General features: G+C 43.9%; 1 protein-coding gene across 1 annotated transcript in view; it reads right to left on the bottom strand.

The window, feature by feature from the left end:
• PRKG2 (protein kinase cGMP-dependent 2) overlaps positions 1–5,952 on the bottom strand; it is a 203,659-nt gene extending 197,707 nt beyond the window's left edge. Inside the window, exons 1-2 of the mRNA XM_068233649.1 lie at positions 5,905–5,952; positions 1,754–1,806 (exon numbers count right to left, since the gene is read on the bottom strand). The gene's annotated coding sequence lies outside the window, so the exon portion shown is untranslated. The remainder of the gene's footprint in view (positions 1–1,753; positions 1,807–5,904) is intronic.
• Positions 5,953–20,822: the final 14,870 nt, after the last annotated feature.

Genomic DNA, 20,822 nt, shown 5'->3' with positions numbered 1-20,822 from the left:
CCGACAAAAAGCAAATTGCTATCCGCACGCTTCTTGTCCGCATGCAAGGCCTGGGTTGTTGTGTCTCAAAGCGTGGCCTTCTTCTCCTGCGCCGCCCTCCTCCTGTTCCATCACGTGTGCTGCTGCTGGGTTAGCGTTACCGGTCCCTTTTTACGGAACCTCTCATCTGTATTACATTTATGACTGCATGCCGACAAAAAGCAAATTGCTATCCGCACGCTTCTTGTCCTCATGCAAGGCCTGGGTTGTTGTGTCTCAAAGCGTGGCCTTCTCCTCCTGCGCCGCCTTCCTCCTGTTCCATCACGTGTGCTGCTGCTGGGTTAGCGTTACTGGTCCCTTTTCCTGGAACCTCTCATCTGTATTACATTTATGACTGCATGCCGACAAAAAGCATGTTACCTGTGCAAAGAAAACAGACAGTCATTTAAAAGACAGTTTTCCCTTTGAAACTTTAAAATCGATTTTCTCAAAAACTATAAGCTCTTTTTGCTAAAAAAAATTTCCTCTTGTACCCACTCCCAAGGTGCACATACCCTGTAAATTTGGGGTATGTAGCATGTAAGGAGGCTTTAAAAAACACGAAAGTTCGGGTCCCCATTGACTTCCATTATGTTCGGAGTTCGGCTCGAACACCCGAACATCGCGGCCATGTTCGGTCTGTTCGGCCCGAACCCGAACATCTAGATGTTCGCCCAACACTAGTGCCTACAGACGCCTGATGATGGAAAGGTGGCTCACTCTCTTCCCTGAGTGCCTCTCTCCCTCCTTCCCTATGCAGAGACCTGATGAGAGTGTAAATGAGAGGTTTCTCACCCCAATCTCGGCATTCCACTGACGGGATCATCCTTCAGTCAGGCGCACCTCTAGCTACTTAATACTGAGGTTCCTCTAGCTCCTCTAGCTAAGTACTGAGGGTACTTCTGGCTACCTATTACTAAGGGGCACCTGTAGCTACCTTTGACGGCCAAGAAAAGTAAGGGCGAAGTGACAGCTGGGACAGCCAACAAACTTGTGGTGCAGTTTTGTATAGGTCTTGTTGGTTCATGAAGAGCAAAATCTGGGCCTGATGATCAGTCAAGATGGTGTAAACAGTGAGCTTTAACATTCATGTGCAGTTGCACAGCAATAAGTAAACATGCCAGGAGTTTAAAGGAAACCTGTAAGAGGCATATGGTGCCTGCCATATTTATTTCGTTTTAAGCAATATCAGTTGCCTGACAGTCCTGCTGATCTCTTCAGCTGCAGTAGTGTCTGAATCACACTTGAAACAAGCAGGTAGCTAATCCAGTCAAACTTCAGTCAGTGCACGTGATCTGCATGAATTTTCAGGGTCTATTGCTGTAGTATTACTGTATGTACATCATGTTAGTTTCTTACTTTGTACAGCACCATGGAATATGTTGGCGCTTTATAGATCAATAATAATAATAATATGGCTAAATGTATTAGAGGCAAATGAACACCCAGACAATATGCATTGTTTAAAAGGAAATGAAATAAATTTGTCAGCCTCCAAATCCCTTTGTCAGGCTTGTCTGATCAATGACTATAGGTCAGGCTGTATGCTCATATGACTGACCTATAGCCCAGCCCGTAACACCTGCGCAAACTCCTACCTAGCACAATACTAACAATACCCTGCAGGTAGATATAGCATACGGTCTGACAGATAGCAAATCACCAGACAAATCCTGAAAACTTGGCAATGCAATATGGGTACAGCAGAGCAATGTAAGCAATATGAGACAGTCACCTGAGGCCTAGTGGATGAGGCTATCCAGACGAGAAGATGCAGAAAGCCAGGAGCTTCAGGTAGAAGTAGCAGACCAGGGTTGGAGTATCCAGAGATATCGCAGTCCAAAACAAGCCAGAGTCAGTCCAGACAGAGTTCATGCAATTCGTGTCCAGAGTAGAGGTCAATCCAGGCAGCAGGCAGGGCGTAGTCGAGTTCAGGCAGTGGTTGGCAACAGGAAATCAAGCAGAAGTTAAGCATGGTCAAGGTACAAGGCAGGTATCAGCAACAGGAATCAATCAGAGGTTAAGCATGGTCAAAGTATAAGGCAGGTATCAGCAACAGGGATCAATCAGAGGTTAAGCGTGGTCAAGGTACAAGGCAGGTATCAACAACAAGAATAAAACAGTTAGTGAGCGCACACCCAGCAAGCCAAAGCTAATGCTATCACGGGCGACGACTGGGAGCACTCACCAAGTTTAAATACAAGGACTAACCAATCACCATAAGGCAGAGTTGAAAACAAACCAATCAGCGCTTAGCGTGTCAGCTACTCAGCTGACACGCAGGCAGACACCTGGCTACTGTTTACATCGGCGGAGCACGTACTGAGCGCGTCCTCCACCTTTCCAATGAGGGCTGATCAACCCCCTGCATTCCAGTGACGTCAGCAGCTTGCCGAGACCCGGAAGTAAGATCCCAGATCAGGTCTCGGCACGCTTCTGATTGCGGAAGACTCCGCTGCAACAAATAAAATGTATGTTTACTCACCTGGGCCTTCTTCCAGCCCCTATCAGCCATTTCTATCCTTCGTAGCACCCCGATCCTCCTCGGTGTCCAGCAGCAGGCCACCCGTAATGATTGGCCAGTGGGTCGGCTCTTCTGCGCCTGGCTACTGCATAGACTCAGTACATGCCAGGTGATGTGGACACCCACGGGTCGCTGATTGTTACGAGCAGCCAGCAGGACACAGAGGAGGACCGGAGCTACGGCGAGGGACTGAAACAGCTGCTAGGGGCTGGAAGAAGCCCCACGTGTGTAAACATAGATTTCATTTGTCACCTCAGAAGTCCTTTCAGGGACTCCCAGGATAGCTTGTTCACTGGCTCCAATTGATCAGAAGTTCACAGTTAATTTTTATTTGGCGCAGATAAACCCAGCATGATGCAAATCTCAGTTTAGGCAAAAGGTTCTACTCAACTTTTTAACATTATTAACAATGTAACAATGTAGGATGAAATGTATAAGATTAACAAATGTAGAAAATATAAGTAATGGGTATTAGATTTCTAAAGAAATGAACATGCTTCAGTTTTGGGATAGTCATTTATATATGTTACGGTCAGAACCCGAAGTGTGGCCACTTCGCGTTCTGGCCAGCCACTTCGGGTTCTGGCCGGCCAATGTGCGAAGTGGCCGAAGCGCAGCGGCCAATGTTAGAAATGGCATGATGACACATAAGTTACAATGTATTTTATGGCCGTCACGCTGCGGCCAAATGTATTAGAAGTCTCGCACTGCCTCCTCTCCTCCTCCCCCCGCCTCTCTCATCTCCCTGCCTCTATACAATATACGGAGCAGCCGGCGGGGACACGCGTATCCCCGAGAGTCGTTCGTCGCGGCAGGGGAATCCTGCCGTTCCTGCAGAGCGGGTGCTGGCAGAAGCAATGTCTGCAGCCTCCCCGCTCTGCTGCCCCTGCTGCGACGAACGACTCTCCAGGACACGCGTGTCCCCGCTGGCTGCTCCGTATGTGGTATAGGAGGCAGGGAGAGGAGAGAGGAAATTGACCAACTTCCGCGTGTGTCCCCGCCGGCTGCTCCGTATGTGGTATAGGAGGCAGGGAGAAGAGAGAGGCAGGGGGAGGAGGAGAGGAGGCAGTGCGAGACTTCTAATACATTTGGCCGCAGCGTGACGGCCATAAAATTGTAACTTATGTGTCATCATGCCATTTCTAACAGTGGCCGCTGCGCTGCGGCCACTTCGCACATTGGCCGGCCAGAACCCGAAGTGGCTGGCCAGAACGCGAAGTGGCCACACTTCAGGTTCTGGCCGTAACATATATACTGAATAGGGACGAGCTTGCTCAGTCCACAAAACTGTTCTCTTTCTGAAAATCACATTCTCACCAGAGGAGAAAGCTTCACAAAAACCTTTCAATATTCAGACATACAGACTCAGGAAAATAGTCATTTTGATCATTTTTCGTGAGACATATGGCCAATTTAATATATTGTATTTTGTTTTGTTTTTTACTGAAAAAAAATTAATACATTTTCTCAATTTCAATCTATCGTACACCATTACATTTTCCTGAAAAATCAATAAGAATATTCCACCACAGATGATCAAATTTTTGATTTGGAAAAAAAAAATGTCATTTTTCTATATCAAAGCAGATAAGGTTATTTACTGACTTAGCAGAAGTTAGGATTTTCATATTGCTTTTCTATTAGTAAAATATTTTACTTCACTTTCTTCTCAAGAGGTTTTTCATAAATCTTAGGTACTTTCCATATATACTTCCCATATGTACTTAAATGTCCTCTATTTTACAACAAGGTCTGTAACTTCTAGTCAAGTGAATATGGCAGAAGCTTACAGAAATAAATCACTGATTCTCAAAACTCTGCACTGTACTCAACCAAATAGATTTCAGCCTTACATCTTCCTTCACAGGTTTGAAATATATGACATAGTTCCAGCATACTGCTGTCAATGATTTTTCACTACTGCCAAAGTACTTCTACGTGACAAATTTGAACGTTATTTTATACTGCACGAAATTACTTCCACAATTCCAGCTCCGATGACAGTGAACAGTGTAGGTTAACCACTTTGACCTAGACCTGTTTTCCTCTTATGGACTAAAGCAGTTTTGACATTTTAGCTATGGCCCTATTTAATCGGCAATAACTTTATCACCACTATACCTTAGTGATACCTTATAAAGGAAGAAGAGACCGAGAGCCCAATATGGTGTAGTAAGTATTGTAGTGATTGGATGAATGAAAAGAGTACAATAGATATACTCACAAACCAGAGTTACCTCCAGGCAACCACTGTATAGGCAGGTGAGGAGATTGTTCTGTACTTACTCAGGAATAAACTCAGGAATAAGAAGTCGCTCTCTGTAGACAGGAAAAAAGGGGGATCTCCCTCCACCAAGGGTGGATAATTATGCAATATAGAAAGTACAGAGGCGCCAAAGGGGTAAAATCACAACGGTAAAACGTTTTAAAAATGCTTGAGAGGCAGTGGTGGGATTACCTCCTATAAGCAGACACTGGAAACTGTCTATTTCAAGCAAAAAGATTTTATTGGTACACTCCAGAAAGGCTGCAACGCATTTCACATACGTAAACCCGCTTCCTCAGGCAATAAAATTAGGAGTATACGACAGTATTCAGTTCAGGTAACACATGGCACCTCTTAGTGATACCTTAGTACATGTGTGGCAAACTCAATCACGTAAGGGGCCAACATTAAAAACAGTCTAAGCTGTAGGCCAAATGGTTTAGTGAGATCTAACATTTATTTAACAGTCTCAAATTAAGTGCCATAACTATAGCGACCAAGGAGGAAGGGGGCTGCTTCTCCCCCTTCCGAAAAGTAGTGCATTGGAGCAGTTTAAAGGGAATCTGAAGTGAAAATAAACGTATGAAATAATGCATTGTATGTGTAGTACAGCTAAAAAATAGAGCATTAGTAGAAAAGCAACGAGTCTCATATTGTTTCCAGTACAGGAAGAGTTAAGAAACTTCAGTTGTTATCTATGCAAAAGAGCTTCTTTGAGCTCTCTGACCCAACTTGGGTTGGAGACAGTCCCATTTTCTGAACCATTTATACATCAAAGAAACAGATACAGATCAGTCGGGAACAGTCACAGTCAAAAACAGTCAGAGACAGATTTAGATAAGGTTTTACTGCAGGTGAGTTCAAATGGTCATTAACTCTGCTCTGTTTCATAGTTTAAAATACAGAGTGTGGTTTGTAATTTCAAATATGAGAGAGTGATGGAATGTTATAAAACAAAAAGCTATATAACTGAAAATAAAAATATGACTCTTTTATTTGCTACTTATGTTTTACTAATAATTCGTACTACATATACTGTACAATTCATTATATCATAAGGTTTTTTTTTTTACTTCAGTGTCACTTTAATACTTACCGGCTTCACTGCTGCTTCTGTACTCCTCTGATCTTCCTTCAGGATTACTGATCATTTATTTCATACCAAACCAAATAACATAGGTGCCTAAGGAAAAACCAAAGTGCTCATTTAATAGTCTATTTCAAAATGTCCTGGTCTACCAACAAGTGGGCAGAGACAAGTGGAATGGTCACCCATATTGGTGGTGGCAAGTATCCTAGTGGATGCCTTGATCATCTGGAATAAGCTCCATCCAATTCCAAGACCTATAAAAAGGTCAGCCACATCATCTATTGACCATTTCTTTGTTTTCTATCATAAAAGTCAAATTAGTGGTGCTGAAAACTGATTACTATAGGGTTACTATATTTGCAAGATACAAGACTAAGGACCATATTCTATTCTAAGTAATGAGTGGCTTGCAGATGAGAGCTACTTATTACCTTGCCATCGAACGAGGATTACCGGCAAATCCTATTGTCCATTTCCTTCGCACGATGGCCGATCCTTAGGGAGCATTACTCAGGCGAAAGCTTGAGCGATGCACCCTTTTAACTGGGTGATGGGGAGTGAGGTTTATGCTGTGGTGCTGTCCTTCAGCACCACAGCCTCGCTCCCCACACATGCGCACACCCGCCAAACATCCGCCGCCATCTTCCGCCGCTTCATTTGGGGGCCTCCTTTAATAAGGAGACCCCCCCAGAGCTCTACGTGGGGTTGCCACACATCTTGAAAGCCGCCCACGTAGCTCTGCCGGGCACCCCTGTAAATATACATATCCCCGATAATCACCTGACGCCTCTCGCAGCAAATTCCGTCACGTAATCACAGTGTGTCTGTCACTGTAATTACTGTGTGCATAGGAGCCCGGGCAAAGCATCTTTGAATCTGAAGCCGTGTCTCCCCATTGGTCCACTGTTTGTGCCCATTGTACTTTGTGTTGGTGTTGCTACTTAAAAAAATTACTCCATCTAGTGATTTAGGGCTTGATTCACTAAACCATGATAACTCATCACGTCCATTTTTGTGCACATTTTTGCACAAAACTTCGCAATTGTGTTTGTGTGAGTTATTACAGTTTAGTGAATCAAGCCCTTAGTGTAGTGGTTAGTGCTCTCGCCTTGCAGCGCTGGGTCACTGGTTCGAATGTCAGCCAGGTCAACATCTGCAAGGAGTTTGTATGTTCTTCCCGTGTCTGCATGGGTTTACTCTGGGCACTTCGGTTTCCTCCTACATCCCAAAAACATACAGATAAGTTAATTGGCTTCCCCATAAAATTGGCCCTAGACTACAATACATACCAGTACATAGACATATGACTATAGTAGGGACTAGATTGTGAGCTCCTTTGAGGGACAGTTAGTGATTAGACAATATACTCTGTACAGTGCTGCGGAAGATGTCGGCGCTATATAAATACTTAATAGTAATAATGTATTATGATCATTTTATAATGCCCAGATTAGAGGAGATAGCCTCATGCTATGTATTACGATCATTTTATAATGCCCAGAATAGAGAAGATAACCTGTATTATGATCATGTGTCCCCACTGCTGTTCTCCCTCTACACGAACAACTGCAGATCCAGAGCAGACTCTGTCAAAGTCATAAAATTCGCTGACGACACCACCATTGTTGGCCTCGTCACCAAGGATAACATCCAGGATTACCAGTAGCAGGTGGAGAGACTATGCCACTGGTGCAAGGAGAACAGGCTGGTGCTCAACACGGCCAAAACCGTTGAGCTAATAATCAACTTTAGGAGGTCCGCTCTCCCCCCGCCTCCCATCTACATTGACGGCACCGAGGTGGCCAGAGTGCCCTGCGCTTGCCTCCTGGGAACTATCATCTCCTGTGATCTCATTTGGAAGGCCAACTGTAATGGATTGCGGAGATGCCGCAGCGCGGTCTGGCGGCGGGGCGGCTGTCTCCGCGTTCAGACCTGCGGTTTCCGCACAGCGGCATGCGTCTGGTTTGTCTGAGCCTTCTAGTGCATACAGATGGAGAGCTACGCGTGCGCGCTGGGAGGCAGGACCTTTATGCCAGTAGGAGAGGGATCAGCTGATCAGGATGATCAGCTGATCCCAGCGCAGTGGGTGATTGGCTGAGTGGTGCTGGGCGGCGCTGAGGAGGGCTGCACTATATATAGATCTTGCTGGTCAGTCTCAGGTTGTCTGCCGTTGCGAATACTTATGTGTGAGCACTCAGACCTCAGTCAGATCCCACAGTGTGTTAGAACCAGGAGGACCTGGGAATTCACACTTAGCCAGATTACGCTTGTGTTATACTTTAGACCAGTTCCGGGGTGTTGTGAACAAGGACCTCACACCCAAGCTTAGGATTACTGTGTCATTGCTGTGTTATACTTTAGACCAGTTCCGGGGTGTTGTGACCAAGGACCTCACACCCAAGCTTAGGAATACTGTGTAATTGCTGTGTTATACTTTAGACTAGTTCCTGGGTGTCGAGACCAATGACCTCACACCTCAGGCTAGGACTCTGCTCTATTTCTGTTATGACTATTTGTTCTGTCGACCTCTCTATTGCTTTCTGAATCGGTACCTCTGCATATCTGCCTACCTGTTGCCAGACCCTGCCTGTACTCGGTTACCGAATCAGCCTTCTGTCTCTGTACATCATCTGCTCGTGTGTTGCCGACCTGGCTTGCCCGACCTTCCAGGCTGTCACTCACTCTTTGAGTGCTCAGTTTATCTGTACTAGCAGTGACACCATTCCACCAAGTGTCAGCTGCAACTAGGACTCCCGTTCCTCAGAGAATCCGGCCTGTTAGCAGCCAGTGGCCTCTTCCCCTGGAGTCCCCTGGCTGCAGTACAGTCTATTACCTGATTTCTAGATATCCCTGGTTGCCAGGTTCTCACTATTCTCCCTCTCAAGGAGATAGTCTCTGCACTGCCCAGGGCCACCTGCCCCTCAGGTGGTTCTCGGCCGAGCTGCCTCTCGGGAGATAGCCTACAGTTACACCAAACACTTACACTTTATTAGGTGTCCAGTCAGACTTGTATTATTGGTGATTCTGCAGATCATCCATAATCAAGTATACATCTGTATTGTTGATGATTCTGCAGATCATCAATAATCAGATTCTCTCTGTGTGCTGACACCGATCGTTACACCAACATCACGGCAACCCAGCGGAAAGCCCAGCAGAGGCTCTTCTTCCTCCGCCAACTGAGGAAGTTCGGCATGGTGCAGGAGATTTTAACTTGTTACTACTCAACCACCGTTGAATCGATCCTCTGCTTCTCCATCCTGGTCTGGTATGCGGAAGCCACCGCCAGCGACAGGCATACCCTACAGAGGATCATCAGGTCAGAGGAGAAGATCATTGGGAGACCTCTGCCTCCACTTGACCTCCTGTACAACACAAGACTGCGTGCCAGGGCACTGAAGATCGCAAGTGACCCCTTACACCCAGGCCACTGTTTTTTCACCCCACTACAATTGGGCCGTAGACTTTGGGCCATCGCCACCAAGACCACCAGACACAGGAACTCTTTCTTCCCTTCGTCCGTTAGCCTCCTGAACTCCCTTAACATTCTTCCACCTTCTATCAGTACCCTACCACCTGCAAAGTAGCGGACTGCAAACATAAAACGTTTCCTTGTCAAACAACCAGCCACCAGGCATCACATTTAAACTGCTTAGCTTTGGTAGACTTTCAACAATGTTTTTCTGTTTCTGGAAAATGCATACTGACGCCGAACGTACTGTGCATCTGTGTATATTTCTATACCTGTCATGATCTTATTGTACTTCTGACGCTTTTTGTATTTATAATGCTTTCTCCTGCATTTGTCTATGTGCCTCTCGGGAGCTATGTATTTGTGCCAAACCCAATTCCGGGCATGACCCAGTCATGCTTGGCGATAAAAATTGATTCTGATTCTGATATTATGATAATTTTATAATGCCCAGACTTGTGTTACAGGTTTTTTTGAATCTCAGATCTTAGTAAAGTACGTTTTAATAAACGGGAGCAAGGGAATTTGAATGTTTGCACATTTAGGCCGGTATTACACTGTAAACCAGCGTTTCTGTTGTGGTGGGATCGCGCGATCACACTGCAACGTCAAAGACGGCCTTCATAATCTCACTTCTGGCTGCAAGCCAAGCAAGAAGTGAGGCTTTCTAGTGCTCAATTCTTGTGGCGGAAATAGGAAGTGCACAGAAGTGCATTGTCAATAAACGCTTTTGCACATGCCCGACGTGAACGCAAGTGGCAAACACTTTAAAATATCTGCGGCCCCTTAGATTTGACTTCCGGTCACTGAACATCACTGCAATTCGCCATGTGTCATCGTCGATAACACGCTGCTGTCATTGCGGTAAATTGGGTACTTCTTGCACATTGCACCATAGTAGGTCTGCTATTCCCCATAGGTTTTTATTGCTTTAGCGTTACCCTGCTGTAAAAAAGGGTAACATACCGCAAGGAAAACATCCCACTGTGAAAGGGGCCTAAAGATTTCATACATGTCATGATTCCTTAATTCAATGCTCCTTGACATTTTTAAAACATTTATTTATGAATATTGCTTGTTTAGCTAGCTGCGGATTATTATTTCTTCTTAACCAAAAAACAAGTAAGAAAAGTATAGCAGAATAGAATGCAGATTGGATGTGTATACTGGCAGGCATTATAAAGTAGTATTTACCAGTGTTTTACTCTGTGTACGTGATGGAAGCAGCAACTTGACAGATTTACTCACTGCACACAACTGATGGAACGTTTGATACTAAAGTTTCACTTTTTGTTTTGCTTTTAAAAAAAAGACCTTAAACAAATATAAAAACAGAATTTTATCTAGCTTTATTGACTTTTTCACAGGATGTTAGCATTTCCTTTGACAAAGAGAGTAGTTTGCGAAAGGTAGAGATATGACACAAGTTGGTTATTAATTTGTTACTAAAAGAGCAATGAAATATTGGGACCACAATTAATATTGCACCACATAGTGGAACATTTATCAGATCCTGTTGACCTTAAAGCAATAAAAGTCCAGATGAAGCAAATGTAAACACAAAGTCAATGACTACCATAAAGAAAAACCTGAACTGAAAATAAATTATTGGATAAACAATTGTATCTATGCTCCTACTTCTACATATCATTAAGAAAAATGTATTTTGTGATAACCCGAAGTGGGGGCTATAGTAAAACAAAACATGCTACCTGATCCGGGGGGCTGGCCGGATCAGGTAGCCGCTATCCCTGCTGCTCTCCGCTGCTCCTGTGGCCGGCAATGTTTTAGTTTCAGTTTCGTGATCTCTGGGGTCATGACGCTGGAAGCTCTACTCTGTGTTTCTCATCGCAGAGCACAGGGAGGCGGGGGAGCGGCGTGGGGGAGCGGCCAGGGAGAGGCAGAGTTGCCCAATGGCAGCTGAGGAGGGGGCAGGAACACCCCCAGTGGGTGTTTAGCAGGGAGTGCCTCTCCTGCATGAAACGCCCCTACCCTTCCAGATTGCGACAAGCTGAATGTTTGCAATTTTGAGGGGGTCACAGCACGGCGGGGGGAGGGAGAGCAGAGAATGTCAAATAGAAAACATAGAGGCATGTCATGGAGTAGGGACATACCTCTGTGTCCCACCTGCCACCAACCCCCCCCACCCCCCCAGTTCTATACAAGAATGGCAGTGTACAGTATCTCCACAGCAGCACTGACCTAACCAGCTAAAATAGCAGCAACAAAAGAATTATGCTGCATATATAATGTCAGCCTTTTACCAATGGGTGGACATACATTTAATAAAGATTCCTGTTGAAAAGGGAGCAAGAAATAGCCGATGGTAAAATATTGGTAATATTTTTTATGACCTAACCTAACCCTACTCACACAGAACCCTCTATCTACTCCGATGGTGCCTAATCTTAACACCCCCCCCCCCCCCCTCCCGGTGGTGCCTAACCTTAAACCATCCCTATGCCAATGCTTAACCCTACCCGATTTGTACATACTACAGTATTTGTCTAGCAGGTGATCCAACGCCTGCTATTGTATTAGGCGCCCATTTCAACGAGACATGTCATGCTGGTCTGGTTTTTGCCTTTTTGTCAAGGGAAGGCAGTCCTGTATAACCCCCCCCCCCCCCCCCACACACACACACACACACACACACACACTCACAAAAACACACATACACTAGAGAATATAAACAATGCATGGATATGTGGATGCATAATACAGGAAGCCCAAGGGATACAAACAGCCTGCCAATCCTGTCGCATTTTATTGCACACCCTCTTCTTGCGCTCCGCCAACCCAGTGTGTAAATGCATAGTCTCTCACCACTCCGCCGGAGTCCAGTACCATGCTTCTCACTTCTCGGCTTAGTGCCCGTCATCCGCTACCTCATCCCATGTGATTACATGCGATATGAGGAAAGTGAAGTGCCAGCACTAAAGGGAGCAGGAGACAGACAGGCTGGTTGTACAGACACAGCAGTAGACTCTGGCTGGGAGGTGAGAGTACAGAATCTGCTGGGCTGTACTCTGCATTTACACACAAGACACAAGGGGACAGAAGGAGTAAAAAGCCACAAGGGGACACAAGGAGGGACAAAAGGAGTCACAAAGAGGACAGAAGGCGGCACAGGGGGGCTGAAGGAGGCACAAAGGGGGACAGAAGGCATCCCAATGGGAGACAGAAGGAGGCACAGGGGGAGAGAAGTAGGAACAGGGGGACAGAAGTGACAGAAGGAGGCACAGGTACAATGGGGACAGAAGGAGGCACAATGGGGGAACAGAAGAAGGCACAGAGAGACAGAAAGAGGCCCAGGGGGACAGAAGGAGGAACATGGGGACAGAAAGAGGAACAGGGAGACAGAAGGAGGCACAAATGGGGACAGAAGGAGGCACAGTGGGACAGAAGGGTGAACAGGGGGGCAAAGATAGCAGAAGGGAAAAGAAGGAGGCACAGGGGACAGAAGGAGTCGAGGGGGGGGGGGGGGGTTGGAAGCACAGAGGGACACAAAGAGGGGCAGAGGTGGCACAGAGGGACTGAAGAAGGCACAAAGGGAACAGAAGGAGGCACAAGGGGGAGGAGACTGAAGGTCTAAAACTTAACTTCTAATAACTATGTTTAAACCATAGGTTGTTATTCATATGTCAAGTGTAATAATATGTCTTTGATGTATATGTTTTTTAAAAAATCCTTTTTGAAAATTCCAATAAAAAATATTGAAATGTAAACCATAGGTTGTTACAAAACATTGGTTGTGATTATGGCATAGCAGTAGATTGAGGTAATAGTAGCAATAGATCCCCCTGTTAATCTCACTGGGGTTTAACCTCACTTCACACTGCAAGAAAAATATAGTTACACCACCCAGCAGAAAAACTCTACATGTTTCACTCCCCTAAAATTGGGGGCTTCATCAGAGGTACACTAAGGCCTGGATGCCCGCAGGATGGGAGCGATCGGACGTGTCTTTCAAATGACGTAGGCGCAGACACAGGGGGAGAGGAACCCCTGCATTACAATAGAGGATGCTGGGGCCGGGAGCCTGTAATGGGGGATATAACAGGCAAACGGAGGCACGCATAAATCAAACAAGTGAGTGGTGAATGAGGGCTTTCCACCCTCCTAACAGCAGACATGTCTTTTTTATAACCTTGCTTCAGCTCTGGTATCCTTTAAAGCTATATATATATATATATATATATATATATATATATATATATATACCAGGGGATGAGCAGCACAAAGCAAATTGTATGCAATGCACTGTGCAAAGCATGCACGCAGCACTGGAGATCCCCAGTCTCCATAAGAAATATATAAATACAGAGGGGCTGCAGCACACAACAGGAAACAGTGACAGGGGCTCTTGGTTAAGCTTTAACACATTTAAGCTCACCAGTTGCGCCAAAGTGTCCCCAATCTGGTGAGTCCTACTCTAACCAGGCAAAAATGCTAGTTCTTTTCAGCGTTGTAGTGGGAACCATGCCAAAAGCCAAAAGGTCAACTAAATGGGAGAAAGGAAATGAAAAACACCTCACCTTCTTCTAGCTAATGACTTAACTCTGAGCTCCGCTCATTTATATGCTATATATATATATATATATATATATATATATATATATATATATCTATATGTATATGGAAATGCTTCATATATTAATAACCGATCACATATATATAGTAGCCTCAGAGTGATGGAGGTGGGAGAGAATAGAGAGAATGGGGGAAGATCTGGGAATAAGGAGCATAACATAGACATGTTTTCGGCATTCTGCATTCTGAAGCATGGTTGGTTGCTATAAGAGCCAAAAGGCTGTCATTTTGTTGTGTGATATGATGTAATGCTGTATGTATAGATACACTTTTGCACTTCAGCACAAGCACTTAATGACTAAACACCCTGACGTAGTCCCCGATTTTAGGGTGAAACATGTAGGGTTTTTCTATTGGGTGGTGTAACTATATTTGTCTTGCAGTGTAAAGTGAGGTTAAACCCCCGGTGATCTTAACAGGGGGGTCTATTGCTACTATTACCTCAATCCCCTGCTATGTCATTATCACAACCAATGTTTGTAACAACCTATGGTTTTATCATAGTTATTAAAAGTTTAGTTTTAGACCTTTAGGGCTTGATTCACTAACCGGCGCTAAGTGTTAGTGCTGGAGTACAAAAGAGTTTTCCGGTGCTAAGACAGTTAGTGTGCCTTATCTGAGGTTAGTGTGCCCTATCTGAGTTAGTGTGCCTTATCTGAGGTTATTGTGCCCTATCTGAGTTAGTGTGCCTTATCTGAACTTAGTGCCCCTTAAGTAGCTTTGTGCAGTAAAAGATGCACAAAGCTATATCTTTTAGTGTGCACAAAGCTACTTAAGGGGCACTAACCTCAGATAAGGCACACTAACCTCAGATAAGGTTAGTGCTGTAGTTTGTGCCCACTAAGTGATAAGGCACACTAACCGGCTTAGTGCCGGTTAGTGAATCAAGGCCTTAGTCTCCTCCAAAATTTGGTTATCTCTAATCAGGTGTGTGTATTGGACAGAAGGTGGTACAGGGGGAAAGAAGGACACACAGGGGGGCAGGGGTGGCATGGGGTACCGAAGGAGGCACAATGGGACAGAGGGAGTTACAAAGAAGGCACGGGGGGGGGGGGGGGAGATGCCACAGAGGAACACAGTGGAGGCTGCCTGCAACTTACACTATCTGGATTTTATGATGTCTGCTCTTTAGGGATGGTCGATGCTGCTGCTCCCCAGGAAAGTGAAACACAAACCCAGCAGAAGCAGATGATCGAACACCTGGAGTGGGGGATGGCGCTTCATTCAGGGGAGGAGTTCCTTTAAGGGGTGCAACTCAATCCAGGGGCATGGTGCCAGGGCAAAATCCTGGAATGTCTTTGGTTAAAAATGGCCCTGGGATCTTGCACCCTTTCAACTGTTCTGGTGGGTGGGACCGTATTACCACCAAAGACATGGTTACCAAAGTTCCCTTCTTATCACTGACACCTGACTGTGTGCTGCAATGGTCCAGGACATTATTAAATAGCCTGCTGAGTCCACCAGGTTTTCCCCATGAACATCTCTGTTTTCCGGTTTTAAGATTTCCAATGCCTGAAATGTAAGATAAATTTGTCTTTTCACAAAAATCTAAACAGTAACATTACCTGAATTGGGCCCTCTGATAGAAATATTATGCTTAACCCATCTCTTTCTCAGGCCACAGACAGAAGTTTAAATTCATGTATCACATTTCTATGCTATTGGAATCTAATGTATGAGGACATTATAATTGTGGACCCTGATAATAGAAAGAGCTGAAAAGCGAGGTTGAATGCAGTTGAGGCATTTACAGATAGTCCGTACTATTTTACTACCTGTATGGCCCAAGAAAAAGAATGGAACACTAACAATATGTCATTGCAAACAGCAATATAGATTTTAACAGCATGCCTTTTGATTTGAAAGTGAACAAAATATTAGCAGCTGTCAAAACAGAACTTCTGTGCAGTGCTGAATGGATTCCTTTCAAGGTACTCATTTCGATGAGTGCTGCTGAGGCTGTAATGGCTTCATGCTGTTGAACTGCTTCAAACAAGCACAGTAGAGCATTTCTGTGTGAACAGATGGATACATCCAGGCTTCTCCCGATCCGTGTTTGGTGGTACCCTCTCACACGGGGTGATTTAAAGAGCCTTCCTGTCTTGTAAATTTGAAAATATTAGCTTGAAAAGTTTTTTCAAGCAAAGTTACACTCTCTTCTTTACAACAAGCTGCAAATCTAAATGTTAAAGTATGTAATAATTTATGAGTCACCGGTAAGCATTGCTCTCTTTGTTTCGTACTGTCAAAATGTCTCATGGGTCACGTAGAGAAGATATCATGTTAGCTTGTGAATAAACTGCCACTGACATTTGCTTTGAATTAGTTGTACATGATACGAGTAGGAGACAGTAAAAATAGATATATTTGCTGACAGTTATGCTGCACCATATGGTATGGTTAGGTTGTGCCTCTTGGTACACAGCTTCACAAAGTTATCAAGTATAATAACACCATTATTGTTATGACATCACATAAATATTGTATGCTCCAAAATTGCATAGATATCAAGTACAAACTGTGACATAAGAAGAGATAAGGACCTTCCCCATTCCAGAGAGATCTAGGATACAGTAGGTAGTGGAAATGAGAGAGCAGATGAATGTTTGTTAGTAGTGAAGGGCTAGGACAGTGGGGAAGAGGTGTAGGCAAGTCTGAATGTGTTACGACATGGGCAATGGGTAAATAATAACAACAACAATAATATTTCTATAGCGCTTTTCTCCCATAAGGACTCAAAGTGCTTAGGCTCTCTCAGATTCAGTAATTGGCCACTAATTGAAATTTTGCCCATTAGTCTAGACCAAAGTGTGTTCAAGGTGGGATATGCAAATATATCAGCAATGCTGTTCCTATTATTAGCTGGCATGCAGCAAGAGCGGAGGGTGGGACAACATCTCCTCAAACCAAACCAGAAGAATACAGATAAAGAACAGAGGAACACAGAGGTTTTGTTTATTTTCAGTAAAAAATGTCTTGTTGTGTTTCTCTTTCTATTGATAAGTGAATAAGTAAAAGATATGAAAGACACTCACTTCAAGATCGCGCATATTTAAATCTGCTGCCTTTCTATGAATGCGAGCTTCTGACACATAGTAGATTTTTACTCCAGTAGTCTTGCGCACCTTAACAGCTGACACCTTTTAGAATGAATGAGCAGCAATGTTAATTGGCTCCTGATCACCTGATCACTAGGATCACTATCACTAGGTAATTATCACGTTATCTCTCTTAAAATCTTAAGTTCCACCTCTAGTTAGTACCCCTGCATTGTACCTAAAAATTAAACAACCACATAATTTTGACATTTCTACATAGAAAATACATAGAATAATCAGTTTCTGAAAGTTTTACTTCTGTCGTTTAACCTCTAGGCGACCGCATCACAGCGATGGGTGTGGATACGGCGCCAGCCCCAGGACCGCCTAACGCCGATCAGCGTAAAGTCCTTGGGGAGTGTTTTGCAGGAGATTGCACACGCATCTCCACTTGGGTGACGGAGCTCCGTTCCGCCTTCAGTCTCCCAGCGGCGAAACCGCCGTTGAAACTGCCATCTATTAACACAATACAGCGCTGCGATCTATGACATCTCCAGAGGCTCAGAAGTGATCGGTTGTCATAGGCTGATGCCTATGACAGCCGATCACAGTGATTGGCTGGTAGGGGGAAGTAGGGCGAGGATTAAAAAATAATAATAAATAAATAGCCAGTTTTATTATAAAAATAATGACGTAAATATTTAACAACAAAAAAAATAAACATCCTGGGAGCGATCCTTGCCCACCAACAGAGAGTTCTGTTGGTGGGCAGAAAAGGGGGGGTGGAATCACTTGTGTGCTGAGTTGTACGGCCCTGCAGCGAGGCCTTAAAGCTGCAGTGGCCTATTTTCTGAAAAATGGCCTGGTCTTTAGGAGGGTTAAACCCGTGGTCCTAAAGTGGTTAAGATACATATGTTTGGTTAAAAAATTCTGAAAATGTTTTACATTTTTCATTTTTTTTTCTCTTAAAAACACAAGCAAATTCCAGATTTATTATAATTAAATGGTATCAAAAAACTAAATGTGTTTGGGTTGACTAAAAATTGCCCTTGATCTTTCAACTTAAAGTGGAACTGTTGCGAAAATCTTAAAATATAAAACACATACAAATAAGAAGTATGTTTCTTCCTGAGTAAAATGAGCCATAAATTACTTCTCTCCTATGTTGCTGGCATTTACATTACCGACAGGCTTTGGGCTAGTCCATTTCTCCATAGGGCATTCTCAGCATGGCTTTTATTCTTTATACAGGGAGTGCAGAATTATAAGGCAAATGAGTATTTTGACCACATAATCCTCTTTATGCATGTTGTCTTACTCCAAGCTGTATAGGCTCGAAAGCCTACTACCAATTAAGCATATTAGATGATGTGCATCTCTGTAATGAGAAGGGGTGTGGTCTAATGACATCAACACCCTATATCAGGTGTGCATAATTATTAGGCAACTTCCTTTCCTTTGGCAAAATGGGTCAAAAGAAGGACTTGACAGGCTCAGAAAAGTCAAAAATAGTGAGATATCTTGCAGAGGGATGCAGCACTCTAAAAATTGTAAAGCTTCTGAAGCGTGATCATCAAACAATCAAGTGTTTCATTCAAAATAGTCAACAGGGTCGCAAGAAGCGTGTGGAAAAACCAAGGCACAAAATAACTGCCCATGAACTGAGAAAAGTCAAGCGTGCAGCTGCCAAGATGCCACTTGCCACCAGTTTGACCATATTTTAGAGCTGCAACATCACTGGAGTGCCCAAAAGCACAAGGTGTGCAATACTCAGAGACATGGCCAAGGTAAGAAAGGCTGAAAGACGACCACCACTGAACAAGACACACAAGCTGAAACGTCAAGACTGGGCCAAGAAATATCTCAAGACTGATTTTCCTAAGGTTTTATGGACTGATAAAATGAGAGTGAGTCTTGATGGGCCAGATGGATGGGCCTGTGGCTGGATTGGTAAAGGGCAGAGAGCTCCAGTCCGACTCAGACGCCAGCAAGGTGGAGGTGGAGTGCTGGCTTGGGCTGGTATCATCAAAGATGAGCTTGTGGGGCCTTTTCGGGTTGAGGATGGATTTCAAGCTCAACTCCCAGTCCTACTGCCAGTTTCTGGAAGACACCTTCTTCAAGCAGTGGTACAGGAAGAAGTCTGCATCCTTCAAGAAAAACATGATTTTCATGCAGGACAATGCTCCATCACACGCGTCCAAGTTCTCCACAGCGTGGCTGGCAAGAAAGGGTATAAAAGAAGAAAAACTAATGACATGGCCTCCTTGTTCACCAGATCTGAACCCCATTGAGAACCTGTGGTCCATCATAAAATGTGAGATTTACAAGGAGGGAAAACAGTACACCTCTCTGAACACTGTCTGGAAGGCTGTGGTTGCTGCTGCACGCAATGTTGATGGTGAACAGATCAAAACACTGACAGAATCCATGGATGGCAAGCTTTTGAGTGTCCTTGCAAAGAAAGGTGGCTATATTGGTCACTGATTTGTTTTTGTTTTGTTTTTGAATGTCAGAAATGTATATTTGTGAATGTTGAGATGTTATATTGGTTTCACTGGTAAAAATAAATAATTGAAATGGGTATATATTTGATTTTTGTTAAGTTGCCTAATAATTATGCACAGTAATAGTCACCTGCACACACAGATATCCCCTAAAATAGCTAAAACTAAAAACAAACTAAAAACTACTTTCAAAAATATTCAGCTTTGATATTAATTAGTTTTTTTGGGTTCATTGAGAACATGGTTGTTGTTCAATAATAAAATTATTCCTCAAAAATACAACTTGCCTAATAATTCTGCACTCCCTGTAAAGACACTCTTCAAAAAATATGTATACAAAGATGCTGGACACCCTCTGTGCTCACTGTACATTTTTTTGGGCAGTTGGACAGAGCGACTGCCATTCACGAAGTGCATTTTGAAAATAAAGAAATCCCTGTGAACCCCCCATAAGGAGACGGGATTGCCCAAAACCTGTCGGTTCTGTCAGATTTTTACTACCTACTGTAAGTGAGAGCAACATAGGAGAAAAGTAATTCATGGCGCATTTTACTCTGGAAGAAATATACGGTGCTTCTTAACTGTATATTTTTACATATATTTTATTTTTTAAGATTTTCGCGACAGAGGTCCTTTAAGCAAAGGCATAGCAGAAGTGTGAAAATTAACTTGGTCCTTTTTGGTCCTCTAGATGGCAATACAAGCCTCCCATTCTCTAACTCTGACAACATTTTGGGGACATAGACATGAGAAATACCCTGTGGGAAGGGATGAGAGGTAACCATGAGCCTATTGCTAAATATTAAACAAGAACCAAAAGCTGTGTGGCTTGGTTGACTTGGCAAGAGAAAATGATACATGCTGATTGGCCTCATTACATGTACTATACGTGTTTTTTTGCTCCCTACATGACTTTAAAGTTTTCTTTCACAGCTGTTAATCACAGCTCTTCCTTATGAAGCCCAACCAGCAACTATACCATGAAGTAGCAGAGACACATTTTGAGTTTCAGCATATCCAGGCTGACAGTTCAGATTCTTTAGTATCCCATTTAAGCAGCTTATTTGTCTATGTTCTTGTCTACTGGCCACTTTTAACCCTGTGGCTTCTATACCATGCCTAACTTTATTTCAACCCCAGTCTGCATCATTCCCAAACCCCAAGTTCTAACAAGGAACAGCTTATATGGCTACAGCAGGTGGTACAAGTCTACCCTTCCTCCATTCCCCAAACTGGTGGAGACCTCTTCATCACTTCAGCTGTCACTGATACTTCATGCCACTGCCCCAGAATGAGTATGCAGATTAGGTGCTCTAA

The sequence above is a fragment of the Hyperolius riggenbachi genome, chromosome 1 (assembly GCF_040937935.1).
Source record: "Hyperolius riggenbachi isolate aHypRig1 chromosome 1, aHypRig1.pri, whole genome shotgun sequence".
NCBI lineage: Eukaryota > Metazoa > Chordata > Amphibia > Anura > Hyperoliidae > Hyperolius > Hyperolius riggenbachi.
The sequence above is the reverse complement of the archived record's forward strand: the minus strand, read 5'-3'. Positions and strand labels throughout refer to the sequence as shown.